This window comes from Pleurodeles waltl, chromosome 11, assembly GCF_031143425.1.
Source record: "Pleurodeles waltl isolate 20211129_DDA chromosome 11, aPleWal1.hap1.20221129, whole genome shotgun sequence".
In the NCBI taxonomy this organism is placed as follows: Eukaryota; Metazoa; Chordata; class Amphibia; order Caudata; family Salamandridae; genus Pleurodeles; species Pleurodeles waltl.
The window spans coordinates 167,098,481-167,114,692 of NC_090450.1; the positions used below are offsets into that span (position 1 = coordinate 167,098,481).

General features: G+C 47.5%; 1 long non-coding RNA gene across 1 annotated transcript in view; it reads left to right on the top strand.

Moving 5' to 3' along the window:
- Positions 1 to 3,974: 3,974 nt before the first annotated feature.
- Positions 3,975 to 16,212, top strand: part of LOC138266591 (uncharacterized) — an 81,310-nt gene continuing 69,072 nt past the window's right edge. The window contains exon 1 of the long non-coding RNA XR_011199564.1: positions 3,975 to 4,052. This is a non-coding gene — a long non-coding RNA (uncharacterized lncRNA). The remainder of the gene's footprint in view (positions 4,053 to 16,212) is intronic.

Consider the following 16,212-nt stretch of genomic DNA (forward strand, 5'->3'; position numbering starts at 1 on the left):
ACATTGTCGTTGGGGTTTGTTTGTTTTTTATTCTTCTTCTCCTTGTTTATGCATCGATATGCCTTTGATCATTATCACCGGTTGTATGTCCCCAGTTTTTGTACCTTTCCTACCCTCAGTCTTTGTTTGTGCTCCACATATACCAGCAAATCAGAATTTTGGAGTACACTATTTGCACGAATCACAGATATACAGTACACACGTGAGAGACCTACGGCGATAGCACCCAGGTGTTTGTTGTCAATACAGGATTCATATTCATATTTCCCCTTATTGGGCTGTTGCGGCGATATCCCTGCCGCCTGTTAGGAACTAATATGGATACTATCAAAACATTTGGGTTTAGTGAAGATGACTTAGCCAAGCTTCTAGACCAGCCTAGATCAGGAACTGGGACATCAATCTCTGTGAACCAACCTAAAGAAGTATGGTATAAACTACTAGAACTAAAGAAAAAAACGAAACGTACAGAACTTCATGCCGACTTTATCTTAGACTACCTTATAGCAGGTATCATCCCAACAGGCCTAAGAGTAAGAAACATACCAGGACTTTTCGTAGAGATTAGACTGGATGATTCTTATAGTAGAGACTGCGAGAGAACTGATGGAGGTACTTATGAAAGAAATTCAAACCCTAGAGGATGAATTGAAAATACAAGATTAATTTCAGGAAGCAAAAAAACAAATAGAGGCCATCAATCTAGAACTTGAATCTTTCAATTTATACCTAGTCAAGAGAAAGACAGATAAACTAAGGAAAGATATCAGGTGGTTCTCCAGAGAACGAGCCTATCCTTATCTATCCGAAAAATACTATCAAAACCAGCAGCAGAATGTACCAGAACAAGATAGACAGTTCTGGACTAATAAAAAGATCGTTACCTTTTCAGACACCTCTGAATCTGAAGGAGAGGGCAACTCCAATCAGTTCGACCAATATGGTGGTAGGTCAGGCCCCAACGAAGGCCCCAGACGCTCCCACCATTTTTTAGCCAGGGGAGGCAGACCCAGAGCGAGATTCAGGGATTACCACAGAGGGAGATTTCAGAATGTAGACAATCCTCCGCATACCCTACAAACACAGAGACAACAGTATGGGAGGGACTAAAAGCAGTACCAGTCTTCAACCTTCAACCTTAGATCCACTCCCATTGATATAGACACTGAATCCCTCCTTAAGAAAGGACTGTCATTCGTTCCTAGTACTGTTATCAACCGATTTGATCTCTTAACTGACCTCCATGCTTTCTTCCAGAGGATTAGACTCAAAAGATTCTTTGAAGACAAAACTGACAGTAGAGAAATCAATCTATCAGGCCTAAAACCATTCTCCACCTTTACACCCCATCTAGACATGGTAGGTCCTGAAATTAAAATCTTTGAAAATGTCGTACTAGAAAAGACCAAAACCTTATTGAAATTTACTCCTTAACCCCATTACAATTTAAGCAAATGCGAAAAGCAGGCCCTTCAAAAGCTACAAAAAGACAAACATACAACAGTAAAACCCTGTGATTGTGATAAAGGAGGTGGTATAGTGTTGTTAGACACAGAAATATACAAAGTGAAAATCCAGACTATGCTTAATGAACCTGACTACTACCAAAAAGCTAAGCGTAGCTGGCAAGAACAAGTGAAAAAATAGATAACACAAATAAGCAATGAAGCCCTAAGTAAGGGACTCATTTGCCAACAAGAGTTCCAATATTTGAATCCACAAAAAATTAGGACCCCGGTCTTCTATGGAATACCCAAAATACATAAAAACAAAGTAGATCCTCCATTGCGACTCATAGTTTCCACCGTAGGGTCATTGACAGAGCCCCTGTCCAAATATGTAGAGACATTTTTAAATCCCAGAGTGGCAAATCTTCTTGCATATATCCGAGGCACAGGCCACATCATTACCAAACTTGAAGGTACCCCATTTAATCCGGCTACTCAGATCCTAGTCACGATGGACAATGAAGCCTTATATACGAATTCTTCCACAGAGAGAAGCTTGGCTTTCGGTTGCCCGCCTATTCGAAAAGGAAGGCATGACAGAACATTCCGCCTTCATCCTACAGTGCTTAGCCATTGTCCTTCGAGAGAACTTCTTTGAATTTGATGGACAATTGTACCAACAAAAGAAAGGAGTCAGTATGGGGGCAGCTTGTGCCCCCAGTGTAGCTAATATCTATGTGGGATCCTTTGAAGAAATGCACATATACAATGAGATGGCGCCTTTTTAAAAAGAAATATCCACTTTTGGTCACGCTATATAGATGATATTTTTTTCATCTGGTCAGGCCAAGAAGATCACCTAAATGAATTTAGTCAGTGGATTAATGTCTGTGACCCTAATTTAAAATTTACCATCCATACCAACCGAGAAAAGGTGGAGTTTTTAGACATCTGGATTGGCCATAACAATCTCCATCTCGAGATGTCTCTGTTTACTAAACCCACAGCCAAAAATACCATACTTCATTTTGACAGCTTCCATCCTACTAGCCAGAAACAAGGGATACCCTTCAGTCAGTTTCTACGTATTCGTAGAAATTGTTCCAATCTGCAGGATTTTGAATATCATGCGGACAATCTTGCAACAATAACTCACTTTGCAAGGGTATCCGAGAAGGCTTATTAGAGATTCCTATAAAAGAGCCAAGTACTATAACAGGACCAGCATGTTTGAAAAAACAGAATAAAAACCCTAAGTCTCAGATGGTCTGTGTAGTCCAACATTCCAATCTAAATGAAAAAATTAGAAAGATTATTCTTTCTAACTGGAGTATCCTTAACAGTAATCCCAAACAGGTACCATTGGATCGCCCGCGTCTGGCCTTTAGGAAAAACCTAAATATCTCTAATAAATTAGTTAGAGCTTCTCTACCGAAAATTGAAGATTTTTGCCAGAGGTCCATCTGTGGAAACCAACCTATCAAGGGTAACCACAAATAAGGCAACTGCAAGGCATGCCCCAGAGCGATAGTAAGCGATTCCTTCAAATGGAAACATAGAAACTATAAACCTACCGACATGACTAATTGCAGAACAGCTAATTGTGTCTATTTGATCAGTTGCCCTTGTCCTCTACTATATGTGGGTGAAACAGGGAGAGAAGTCAAAGTAAGAATTCTTGAACATATGTCCAACATACGTAATGATAAAGAGGGTGCCCCACTAGTCCAACATTGGAAACAGCATGGACACAAAGTTGAAGATCTCACATGGACTATTTTAGAAAAAATCAAGAAATCAGGACCCACGGAGGACAATAAAATCAGGAAAAAACGAGAAGTGTACTGGATTTTTGTCTTGGACAGTTGCGAAAAAGGGTTGAACAAATACATCCCTTGGGAAAATGCCATTACATAATTGGCCTCATATTTCTTATCTCATTGTCTCTAAAAATGATGAATATTTCAAATAATATCTCCCTCCTTTTGTATCATTATCTTGGGCTGTTCCTTCCTCTCATGCTCTTAGACTATGAAGACTTTCGAGTAACAGCCAGTACAGATGTTCCTCCTTTGAGTCTCTTATCAAAACTTTCAGAGATTTTCTCTCAATGTAGAGCTATAAAATGAAATTGGACAGATAGCGACTCTACATTGCTGTTACAGCTCCTGCTATGGGTAAAAATCTCTCTATACAAGATCGCAGTATGGAAACCCATTTCACCCAATATGGCGACCACTAGGTGCTTCTTTTTCATTGCCCCCTCGTCACTCTATGCCTGAAGATATCTAAACTGTAAACATTAGATTTATTATTTCAACCTCAGGACGTCAAATTTAGCCTCCATGCTTCTAATGTTGTATTGTCGACCCAAATTAGGTTTTTACGGCAATTTCTGTACTTGCTGTTTCCCACCCTTTTGTTCAGGCAAAATTCTTCAATCGTAACCAGTCCAACATGTCGGCCGTTTTGGACTTTCATCTTATTTTCATTACGCCCGTTCCAGCTCTTCCCGGAAGTCAACGAACTAAATTGAGTATATAACCGAGAGCTGCTGTCGGGCGCTCCCACTAATTATCTCTCATCAAGCCATCCGACTTCTAGGTATGCGCACTAAATATATTAGTGGTACTTAATTACTCATTTTACAACTTTTCATAGCAACTGAATTTCCTTTTAATAGAATGAGCTGTGTCGTCTGTACTGTTTGTTTTATCTTCTTTTATCTCAATTAGCCGCCTTATTGAAGTATACGCCTTGGAATTTTCATTGGGCTCAATACTAATACGGAGACTTCCCAAACAACCTAAATTGAAACTTATTAGTCTATCCTGCGCAGCTGTTTTACAGGTGACTTGCAGTCCATATGTATAGAGAAAATCTTTCCCATGCTGGCTAGTGTCTAATTCATCTTTATCCTGAGCTTTATACATTTGTATTGTCATCTTACTCTTTGGATTGCCAATATTGAGTAAAGTTTTTCCTTCCATTAGGAAACGTTCTTTACCCCTATTGATAACAAAGTTTACATTGACGCATTTCCTTGGAAAATGGAACAGTCATAACTCCAAGCTGATACCACAGGTATTACATACAAAAAATAATGACAAGTACGATCCTACTGCAACTAATTTCACCATTCACTTGGTTGCATTTACTTCCATTTTGGGAACAATTAGATCTCTCATTTATACATTAGGTTAATTTTTCTTTTCTTTTCTTCTCTTACTTTATATTCTCCTAACATCTCAATGGTTGTTTGCTAACAATTACTCTCACAATATTATCTTTATGGGAGAATTAACTCACTTTCACATGATTTGTTCACAATTAGTGTATCGCATGACTAAGTAAGGACCAAATATGAGTCCATTCATATTATCTAGATAAATAAATCTTTTCCTTATTTGTTAGCTAGATAAAAACTAGTATTGAAGATTCCTGGCGCACAAACATTATATATGTGTATATTTCCTTCCATTAGATATTACATCTATATGTCCTATATTTATCAAGAATCGGAGACAAGCGATTACCAGGACGTTCAGCTGCAAGGATTATACTAACATTAAATTGTAAAATTTGGGACGGCCCTGAGGAAGGTGACCTCAATATTAGAGGAACACCGAAACGCGCGTAGTCCTTCTGTTCCAACAGTATTTCACTGATTGAACAATCCTATCACTATTATTTGTTCTTTTGTTCTTATAGATCAAGCTAGTATCAGAGCATAGACCGCTATCCTAACTTTGCTGGATTTGTATTTCTGTTCTTCCTTCCATTGATAGGTAATTGATTGCCTTTTTTGTTTATCATTGTCATTGCACTACCCTTGTCATATTAACACCTTTTTGATTCCTCTGTTTTTGTAATCTTGTATGTTTTAATTTCTAGGCTATTTTTAGCCCGGTATGGTAGCGGTATGTCTGCCTTAGGTACATTGTTGATTGTTCTTTTTAGTTATTGGCTTCCATGTTTTTTAACTTTGTGTAAATCCATTAAATAAAACTACTTTGTATGGATAGAATACGTTTATCCTTTTTTTCTATGTCCAGCCGTATTGTCTTCATTATGTCCTTGCTGGCCCTTGACATACAACACTCTGATGATCATTATCCATAGTGATATTATACCTGAAGATTATCCTACCTACAGGTGAATTGTAGTAGCTCGTTATTTAGATATTCTCTATAGTAGCTTTCCCTGCACGAGCTACGCTCATCCAGCCAGGAAACCCCCTTATGGTTTTCTCCCTCCGACACATTGCATCAGACAGATGTATGTGCACACTGCAGGTCTGTCAGGTATGTGTAGATGAGATGTAGTTGATTTTGGCACCACTTGGGTGGCATTTGAAATAGATTTGTGCCAGAGGCTTGCACACCATGCTGTAGGTGGGCTGCACCTATGTGTGACTTTCTTTACATAGCCATGGCATATGCAAATGACATAGCAGAGCTATTCTTAGTTTGGTGTAATGTGTGTGAAGTGTATTTAGTAGTCAATCAGTGGACATTTATAATGGTTTGTGGGCTTCTTCTGCATGCAAAGGAGACATAGCTCCATCTGTCCTTTACATAGTGTGACTGTCAGGTTGTGGCTGTGTTTGGTACAGGTGGGTGTAGGCCTTTGTGATGTCCAATGACTGCCGTATAATAAAGCATGATGCATATGTGTTGTTGCCTGTACATCTGTGTAGCCATGCCCATGTATATTCGCTGTGGCGTATGTCTTGTTTGTACTACAGGGTTAGTGTGTTGTGTGTGTTTTGATCAGTTTGTTGACTTACCAACAAGTAGGCCATTTCCATATTGGCCATCCTGAAACCGCTTGTTGATGGTGGAGTGCCGGAATATGAATGCATCATGGACGCTACCGGGATACTTGGCCAAGATGTTAGTGAAGAGACCACGTGGTCCACAATGGCCTGCACATTTATGGAATGGGTGTGCTTGTGGTTTCTTTATAGGTTTTCTGTAGCAGCAGGTGGCACCAGATGGACTTGGGTGCAGTCCATTGCACCCACTACATGCAGAAACCCAGCAGTTTGATAAAAACTTTGCTACGTCTCCTGCTGCAGTTGCTGGGTGTTTGGGAAGTAGATGTGGGGGGGGGGGTGAGGCGGATGATGGCATCTAGGACCTTCGGTAGGAAGACTGAGAATGATGGCTGGGAGACCCCAGCGACTAGTGCCCCCGTTGTCTGAAAGGATACATATGCGGAACAATTAGGAGCTTTGTGATGGGTGGTATATTTGTTTGAGTTTGCAGCCTAGCTATGTGGTGCAGCAGGCGTACAATGGACTCCTGGTTGAGGTGGTAAATCCTTATGATGTCTTGTTCCCTGAGGCCAAGTAGGGTTGTGTGCTGTCTGATGATCCTCTCCCGCCTTCTGTGCTTCTTTTTTGTGGGTGCTGTGGTGGTGTTTGTGGTTGCTGCTGTGGTGGTGGAGGGAGCTGCTGTCGTCACTGACATCTGCGGTGCGTGCCAAGCTGGAGCAGTACGACTTCCATGTTGTCCTGGAGGTTGCAAATGTTCCTTCTGTGAGTTTTCCTTAAGTAGTGATGTGTGGGCTTCATTTCAACGCCTGGTCTGATCCAGGCATTAAAATTTCACGCTAATCTGGTTTTGCGCCATTTTTGGGGTCCGCTTCCAAGGTGTGCATCATTTTTGCATCAGAAGATAAAATTGGGACACAGGCTTAGTTTTATTTTTTGGAAGGGAACACCTACCTTGCATACCATTGTCGCAAAATGACACAAGGTGGTTTGGTGCATCCAAAAAAATATGCTAACTCTTATATTTTTATGCTATACAGGTCTAGCACCAAAATATAAATATGAAGCTAAGTTTGCATCGCTTTTGTGTAAAACAAAATGATGTAAATGTGAGGCAAAGTAAGCATAAATATGCCCCTTGACTTTTCAAACAGGCCAACGACTGAAACTGTATGCAGTGTGTTATCTTTTTGTTTTTCTAGCATCAAGAAACCGCTCAGTGTACATGCAAACTATAAATGCTTATAACATAACATAGCACACCAGATAAATAAAGCTTTCTCCTTCCATACTCCACATTGACACCCTTTAAGGGCATCCTCTTTTATAGCCATTTTATTGATGCCTGTGGGCACTTATAGCAACTAGGCCTCCATCTGTGCCCTTTAGCCTAGTAACATTGTATTCTATTTCAGTGTATTCTTTTTGAATCAGCCACATTTGTGGTGGTGTTTTATTTTCTTTATCTTCTTGTCGTTTCACCTAGGAAAGCATTGTGGGGGTCATTACAACCGTGGCGGACGATGTTAAAGCTGCGGTAATACCGCAAACAGGCCGGCAAAAAAAAAAAAGGAATTATGACCATGGCGGAAACTGCCAACATAGACAGCCACTTTAACACTCCGACCGCCACAGCGGTACAGACAAGCAGCGCGGTGGTCACCGCCAACAGACAGGCGGGAGACAATGTACCGCCCACAGTATCACAACCCGCCAATCCGCCACCTTTTCCGGGGCGGATTCACCGTGGATAAAAACACGGCGGAAACAGCTTTTGCAATGGGAAAACGCTCACCTTAACACACTCCACGAGGAAGGAGGCCAACATGGAGCCCGAACTCCAAATACTCCCTGCGATTGTGTTCCTGCTCCTCTACAATCACCAGCAACGTAGGCGCCGAAGACAACGATGAGTACTGCACCTACGACATAGGGGAGGGGGGAGGCAAAAGTCAGGGGGACACACTCGTGACACCCCCACCCCCAACCCGACCCTCGCACACTACAACACACACACCAATGCATTTCCAAACAGCACAGTAACAACCCACAACCCCCCAGGAAGAATGCAAAGACAAAAGGAAATCAGTTCAAACATTGTAATGTATCAAAATACAGTAACCAAATATATACATATATATATAAACAGTTGAAAATCATACATTACGAGTAGTACTGCAGGTATGCACATATCAATGTCCGTGGACCACTGGGCCCAAAATGCATGGGCGAGGCCCACACTAGATGCCTGTCCACAAACGGAGAGAACACTGCAGGGGCATCAGATAGAAATACAACAGGCAGCTCAGGGGGAACGGAAGGGGGGGCACCTCAGCCGGATTACAGCACCACGCCAGATCCACGACGGGGCTCCATGCCCATTGATGTATCCTGGGGAGTGCAAAGCCATAGTCTCTCAAGTCTCTACAGTGGGTGGTTTGCCCACTGCTTTATCCTGGGGAGTGCAAAGCCACAGTCTCTCAAGTCTCTCCAGTGGGTGGGTTGCCCACTGCACCATCCTGGAGAGTGCAAATCCACAGTCTCTCAAGTCTCTACAGTGGGTGGTTTGCCCACTGCTTTATCCTGGGGAGTGCAAAGCCACAGACTCTCAAGTGGATGCAGGTCTCCACTGGTTCTGGAGGGGCACTGGTGCCTATAGTGCTTCATCCTGTGAAGGATAGACAGAGTGGATGCAGGTCTCTACTGGTTCTGGAGGGGGACTGGTGCCCTGAGTGCTTCATCCTGTGAACGCGAGACAGAGTGGATGCAGGTCTCCACTGGTTCTGAAGGGGCACTGGTGCCCAGAGTGCATCACGCTCCCCGTGACGGTCCCAGTTCCGTCACTGTCCCAGCTGCACATGGGCTAACGATGCTTGATTTGGCGGTCTTTGACCTGTTCAGCGGTGCTTTGCCATGGCGGTCTTTGCCCTGTTCAGTGGTGCTTTGCCATGGCGGTCTTTGCCCTGTTCAGCGGCGCTTTGCCCTGTTCAGCGGTCTTCACCATGGCGGTCTTTGGCCTGTTCAGCGGTGCTTGCCTTTGCTGTCTCTGACCTGTTCAGTGGTGCTTTGCCATGGCGGTCTTTGCCCTGTTCAGCGGTGCTTTGCCATGGCGGTCTTGGCACTGTTCAGCGGTGCTTTGCCCTGTTCAGCGGTCTTCACCATGGTGGTCTTTGGCCTGTTCAGCGGTGCTTGCCTTGGCTGTCTCTGACCTGTTCAGTGGTGCTTTGCCATGGCGGTCTTTGCCCTGTTCAGCGGTGCTTTGCCATGGCGGTCTTTGCCCTGTTCAGCGGTGCTTTGCCCTGTTCAGCGGTCTTCACCATGGCGGTCTATGGCCTGTTCAGCGGTGCTTGCATTTGCTGTCTCTGACCTGTGCAGCAGTGTGTGGCATTACGGTCCCTCAGTGCCCAGCGGGGCTGTGGCTGCCGGGGCCCTCCAGGGTACTGACTCTGGCGGTGGTCTCCGGACCTGTGACAATACTGCTGCCCTCCAGGGCACTGACTCTGGCGGTGGTCTCCTGACCAGTGACGATACTGCTGCCCTCCAGGGCACTGACTCTGGTGGTGGTCTCCTGACCAGTGACAATACTGCTGCCCTCCAGGGCACTGACTCTGGTGGTGGTCTCCGGACCTGTGACGATACTGCTGCCCTCCAGGGCACTGACTCTGGCGGTGGTCTCCTGACCAGTGACGATACTGCTGCCCTCCAGGGGACTGACTCTGGCGGTGGTCTCCTGACCAGTTACAATACTGCTGCCCTCCAGGGCACTGACTCTGGCGGTGGTCTCCGGACCAGTGACGACAGTGCTGGTGGTGGAGTCCCGGCCAGCGGGGAGGATGGTGCCCTTCTCCGCCGTGCTGCTCTTACCAGACTTTGGAGACTTCTTCTGCCCCTTCCCCACCTTGGGAGCAGTCACAGCTGACTCGGCACTCCCCCCGGGACCCTTGTGAGCTGTTTTGCCGGTAGGAGACTTCACCCTCTCCCGTCGGCCACTTTCCAACTTAATGTGCTTTACAGGGGGTGGACTGGCAGTGCTTTGGCTCCGTGTCACACTGGCTGCCCTGGTGGCCGGTGCACTCCACACACCTTTAACACGCACCACTGGTACCGGACTTTTTTTGGCTGAGGTGCTACTACAGGACCTATGAATTGGAGGGGTGGGGGTGGTGGGAAAGAGGTCAACGTTGCTGAGGAAGAGTTTCTGACGAACACTGGGATGGGCAGCTGGAGGGTGTCTGGGAGTGGAGGAAGAGGAGGTGGTTGTAGGAGGTGTAACTTCAGATGATTTGGGTGCAGGTGCAGGTACTGGAGGCTGTCGTGAGGTGGATGGATGTTGGGTGTGTGGGTTCCCGCGTTTGTGTACTTTGGGAGGGGGCGTCACAGACACAATGGGAGTGGACACGGGGGACGTGTAAATGGTAGTGGGGTGGTGAGTGCAGGTGAGCGGGGTGTGGTGCTGGGTGTTCTGGTGCGAGTCCTAGTGCCTGTTGATGTAGTGCATGCAGGTGAGAGTGTAGACGACACTGGGAGGGAGGAGGGAGACGAGGAGGAGGGGGACACAGTGGAGGCAGTGGATGTTGCTGTGTCTGTATGTGGGTGATGCTTGTGTGAGTGCCTGTGGGTTGTGTGGTGCTTATGTTTGCCTGAGCTACTTTTGTGTTTTGAGGTGTGTGCATGCTTGTCTGATGGTGTGCTTGGGATAGGCTGGGGTACAGGGGACTGGGTCTGGGTGGAGGAAGTTGGAGGGGGGAGGCTAGACACAGGGACAATGGCTGCCATCAGTGCTGAGGCCAGAGATTGCAGGGTTCAATGAAGGGCAGCCTGACCAGAATGAATGCCCTCCAGGAATGCATTACCGTGTTGCAACTCCCTTTCTACACCTTGGATGGCATTCACAATGGTAGACTGCCCAACAGTGAGTGACCTGAGGAGGTCAATGGCCTCCTCACTGAGGGCAGCAGGGGTGACAGGGGCAGGGGATGAGGTGCCTGGGACGAAGATGATGCCCACCCTCCTGGGTGAGCGGGAACGGAGCAAAGGCTGAGGGGCTGCTGGGAGGGCGGTGCTGGTAGGGGGGGTGGCGGCTGTACCTGTAGAAGTGGGGGGCACAGATGGTGCCACCACCACAAGGGAGCTCCCATAGGCGGACAAGTCCGTTTCGCTGTTTGGTGATCCGGTGACCGACGTGAAGCTCCCCTCGCCCTCTGTCCCACTGGTGTATTCAGAGTCTGTGGTGTGGTCCTCCATGGCCATGTGGGATGCAGCTCCCTCGTGCTCCGGTGCCACTGTACCTCCGCCTGATGATGCTGATGCAGAAAAGAACAGGGAGAGCACAAAAAGGGGGGGAGACGACAGAAGAAAGACAAGTTGAGTGCATGGTTTACCGCTACCGTTGGCGAACAATACAGACACAGCAGCCCCCTCCTCTTGGCCTCTACAGATGCAATTCCTGGGATCTGGCCTACAAGGCTATGAGTGTCATCTGTCCACATAGGTGACACAGGGGCATGTATACCTGTACTTGGCACTCTACAGAGGTGGGGTGGAGGGCCACAGGGCCATGCCTTGCGAAGGGGCCTAGCCTACGTAACTCGTCCTGGCCTAGGAAAACCCAGAGCCCTCCTCCCCCACCCACACCCCTCCACTGCACACAAGTCCGCTGAATGAGAGTGTACTCACCCCCTTGTGTCTGCTGTGATGCCCTCAAGCGCCCATCCAACTCCGGGTAGGCCTCCGTCAGGATCTAGAACATCAGGGGGGTCATGGTGCAACGGACACCCCTCCCACGTTGGGAGGCCATCCCCAGCTGATCCTCCGCCGTCTTCTTGCTCCAGCGGCGAATGTCCTCCCATCTTTTCCGGCAGTGGGTGCCCCGTCTTTGGTGGACCCCTAGGGACGGAACGTCCTTGGTGATGGCACGCCAAATGTCCTTCTTCTGGTGGGCGCTGACCTACATGATATGTAGGTCATGAAGACCCATGTAGCTCTGGTCCCCCTACGCAGGAGTGAACAGGTGTACAGGAACCAGAAGAGTTATCATTCAAAGAATGTACAGATGGTATGTTTGGCAGACCAGTACATCTCCCAGGTAAATGCTATGTTCCCTGGCTCAGTGCATGACGCCTACATCCTGCGGAATAGCAGCATCCCGTATGTGATGGGTCAACTCCAGAGGCACCAGGTGTGGCTATTAGGGGACTCTGGTTACCCCAACCTGTCATGGCTATTGACCCCAGTGAGGAATCCCTGGACCAGGGCAGAGGAACGCTACAATGAGGCCCATGGGTGGACTAGGAGAGTGATAGAAAGGACCTTCGGCCTCCTGAAGGCCAGGTTCAGGTGCCTCCATATGACAGGTGGTTCCCTATTCTAGGTGTGCCAGATCATCATCGCCTGCTCCATGCTTCTCAATCTTGCTTTGCGACGCCAGGTGCCTTTTTCTGCAGGAGGATGGTCCAGATGACGGTGTTGTGTGAGCTGTGGAGCCTGTGGACAGTGATGAGGAGGAAGCTGAGGAAGAAGACATAGACAACAGGGAGTCAGTCATACAGCAATATTTCCAGTGACACACAGGTGAGAACACTTTTTTTACTATTACATTCACTTTCACACTTCTACCTCTATCCTGTCTGTCAATTAGAAGCAGTATTTGGTAACTGAGTTGTACATTTCCATTACGGTTTCGCAGGTGTGGTTACCAACGTGTGTCATCTGCTTGCATCCTTCATGGACTTGTGATGTGTGACATAGGTATGTTGGCATTACATTTGTTAACGCATTTTGTCACTATCATTGCTAATACACATTTTCAAAATCACAGACTGACTCCAGATCGTTTTGTGGTTCAAGGGTGTTTATTGAAGTGCTAATTATTGGAGGGGGTGGTAAAATTGTGATGGGTGATGGTGGAGGAATGTCCATGGCAGAGTCCAGTCTATTAGTCACACAGGTGCACTGCCCATATGGGCGTAGGAAGTGGAGCTGGGGCAGTTCCAATCTGGACAGGGTAACAACGTGAGACAGTGGGAGGACAATCAGGGTGGTCTCATTTCCTGGCGGGGTCTTGCCATCTTGCTCTGTCCTGTTCCTCGATCTCAGGGACCGCTTGCGGGGTGGTTGTCCGTCTGCAGGGGGTGGGGTGCTGGTGTGGTGTTCCTGTGGCGGGGCATCCTGTCCACTAGCGCCGGCGGAGGTGGTGGGCAGTTCATCGTCCATGCTAGTGTCAGGGGCCCCTTGGAGTGCCACGGTGTCCCTCATGGTCTTTTGTATGTCCTTCAGCACCCCTACGATGGTGCCCAGGGCGGAGCTGATGGTTCTGAGCTCCTCCCTGAAGCCCAAATACTGTTCGTCCTGCAGGCACTGGGTCTCCTGAAACTTGGCCAGGACCGTAGCCATCGTCTCCTGGGAGTGGTGGTATGCTCCCATGATGGAGGAGAGGGCCTCGTGGAGGGTGGGTTCCCTTGGCCTGTCCGCCCCCTGTAGCACAGCAGCCCTCCCAGTTCCCCTGTGTTCCTGGGCCTCCGTCCCCTGGACCGTGTGCCCACTACCACTGCCCCCAGGTCCCTGTTGTTGTTGGGGTGGTGGGTTACCCTGGGTTCCCTGTAGTGGTGGACACACCGCTGATTGACGTGTCCTGGGTATGGAGGTATGGGCCCGCTGGGTGGGTGCTATGCTGGTGTTACCAGAGGGTGAAAGGTCAGTGTTGGGCTGTGCCTGTGCAAGGGGAACAGACTGTCCTGAGGCCCACGATGGTCCGGGCTGGTCATCTGGATCCAGTTGGCCAGAGCTGCTGTTGTCACTGTGGGCCTCTTCTGTGGGTGGAGTGGAGATGTCTGGACCCTCCTGTGTGGTGACATTACGTAGTGGTCCTGCAGGGGTATAAGAGCATGATTATTGCATGTGTGTGTGTCATGGTGTGCCATGGGTGGGTGTGCGTGTACCCCAGTGCAAGCATTCCTGTGTGGGGGCTTGTATGATGATGGTTGGGGGGTTGTTATGGGTATGTGCAGTGAGCATGCTTTAGCTGCTGGGTGTCCATGCTTAGTTGTGTCATGCATGGCTTGGTGTTGGGATGTGTGGTTTGTGTTATTAGTACATTAGTGAGGAGTTGTAGTGATAGGGATGGGGGCGAGGGTGGGGGTCTGTGATCGCATGCAGGTAGGGTGGGGGATATGATAGTTAAGATTTGACTTACCAGTGTCCATTCCTCCACCGACTCCTCCGAGGCCCTCTGGATGCATGATGGTCAAGACCTGCTCCTCCCATGTTGTTAGTTGTTGGGGAGGAGGTCGGGGTCCGCTGCCAGTCCGCTGAATCGCGATGTTGTGCCTGGAGACCACTGAACGCACCTTCCCCCGTAGGTCATTCCACCTCTTCCTGATGTCCTCCCGATTGCTTGGATGCTGTCCCACAGCGTTGACCCTGTCGACGATTCTTCGCCATAGCTCCATCTTCCTGGCTATGGAGGTGTGCTGCACCTGTCCTCCAAATAGCTGTGGCTCTACCCGTAGGATTTCCTCCACCATGACCCTGAGCTCCTCCTCGGAAAACCTGGGGTGTCTTTGGCATGACATGGGGTGGTGTAGGTGATGTGTGGCGTGGTGTATGTGTTGATGAGTGTGGTGATGTGTGGTGGTGTGGGGTGTTTTGAGCGTGGATGTTGTATGGGTGATGGTGTTGTGTGCCTCTGTGTGGTGGGGTTGTCTATTGCTGTAGTCTCTGTCTGTCGCCTTCGTCTTCAGTTTTTGGTCGTAGGGGTTTGTGGGTGATGTGGGTGTGTGTTTTATATTGTGTTGGGTGTGTGGGAGTGTTGTTTGTATGTGTATCATGTGTGTGTAATTCGAATTGTCCAATGTGGTGGTGTTTTGGAGATGTGTGTGTATTTTGAGCGCGGCGGTGTGTACCGCCAATGGAATACCGCGGTTGAAAGACCGCCGCGTGGATTCGTGGTTCGTGATAGCATGGGCGTGTTTCTGTTGGCGTGACGGTGGAGGTTTTGTTTTCGCCAGTTTATCACTGACCTTTGGTGTGGCGGACTTGTGTGGGTTTCTGCATTTCGGCGGATTCCCTGCTGTGGATCATAATAGCTGTGGCGGAATTCCGCAGCCGCAAGGGTTTATTGGCGGTCTTCTGCACGGCGGTAAGCGCCTTTTACCGCCAATGTTGTAATGACCCCCTATATTTCATAGCACAACATTCTTTCACTCTGTGCTTTCTTCAAGGCTGCAGCAAGATGGGATTCTCGGCACAAGTGGAACACCGCATCTCTAACATTTACAGAAGCACATGTATTTTTACATGGGGACACTTTCTCAGAACATCAGATGTTTTATTATAAAAACATTTCCATGTCCCATGCACGTCATAGAGAGGCTCCAGCCAGATGACAACAACTGCATACTTTGTTACAGCTGCTCACTGAGACCACCGGTTCTCTGGACTACATGAGGGTGCTGCCTCTATAGATAACAGGATTCTTCACTACTGTCCTATACAGGTATGGGGGATGATGTCTTCCAGAGGGGGATATTTAGGGGTGGATTACTGCTTATCCTGCTGTGCTCTAACATAGTTGATGTAGGAAGTATATATATTGTACAAAGTGACAGTATGGAGGGACTTTTCCTGTGTTTCACTTTTCTTGTCACCATTTTGTTTCTAGTATGTTTCATCATTCTAATTATTTCATTTCATGTTATTTTATCTAAGATGCAGCTGATTCAATAAGTCTTATTGAACAATTTCCTGCCTTTGTTTGTCTTTGCCTGTGTGAGACTAATGCAACTGAAAAAAAAGGCTCTGATCCACCACAATTTCCCTTAGAAGTCATAATGTCATGTACCTGGTTCCCACAAATCATCCCTGCTCTTGGGCAAAGATGAGGCACTGCTAGCTGGCCGGAAACGGATTAGGCCAACAGTTATCACATGGTGTGGGATTTTACAAAGCTCCTCACAATTCAGCTGATGTTGATGCCCAAATCCAATAGAC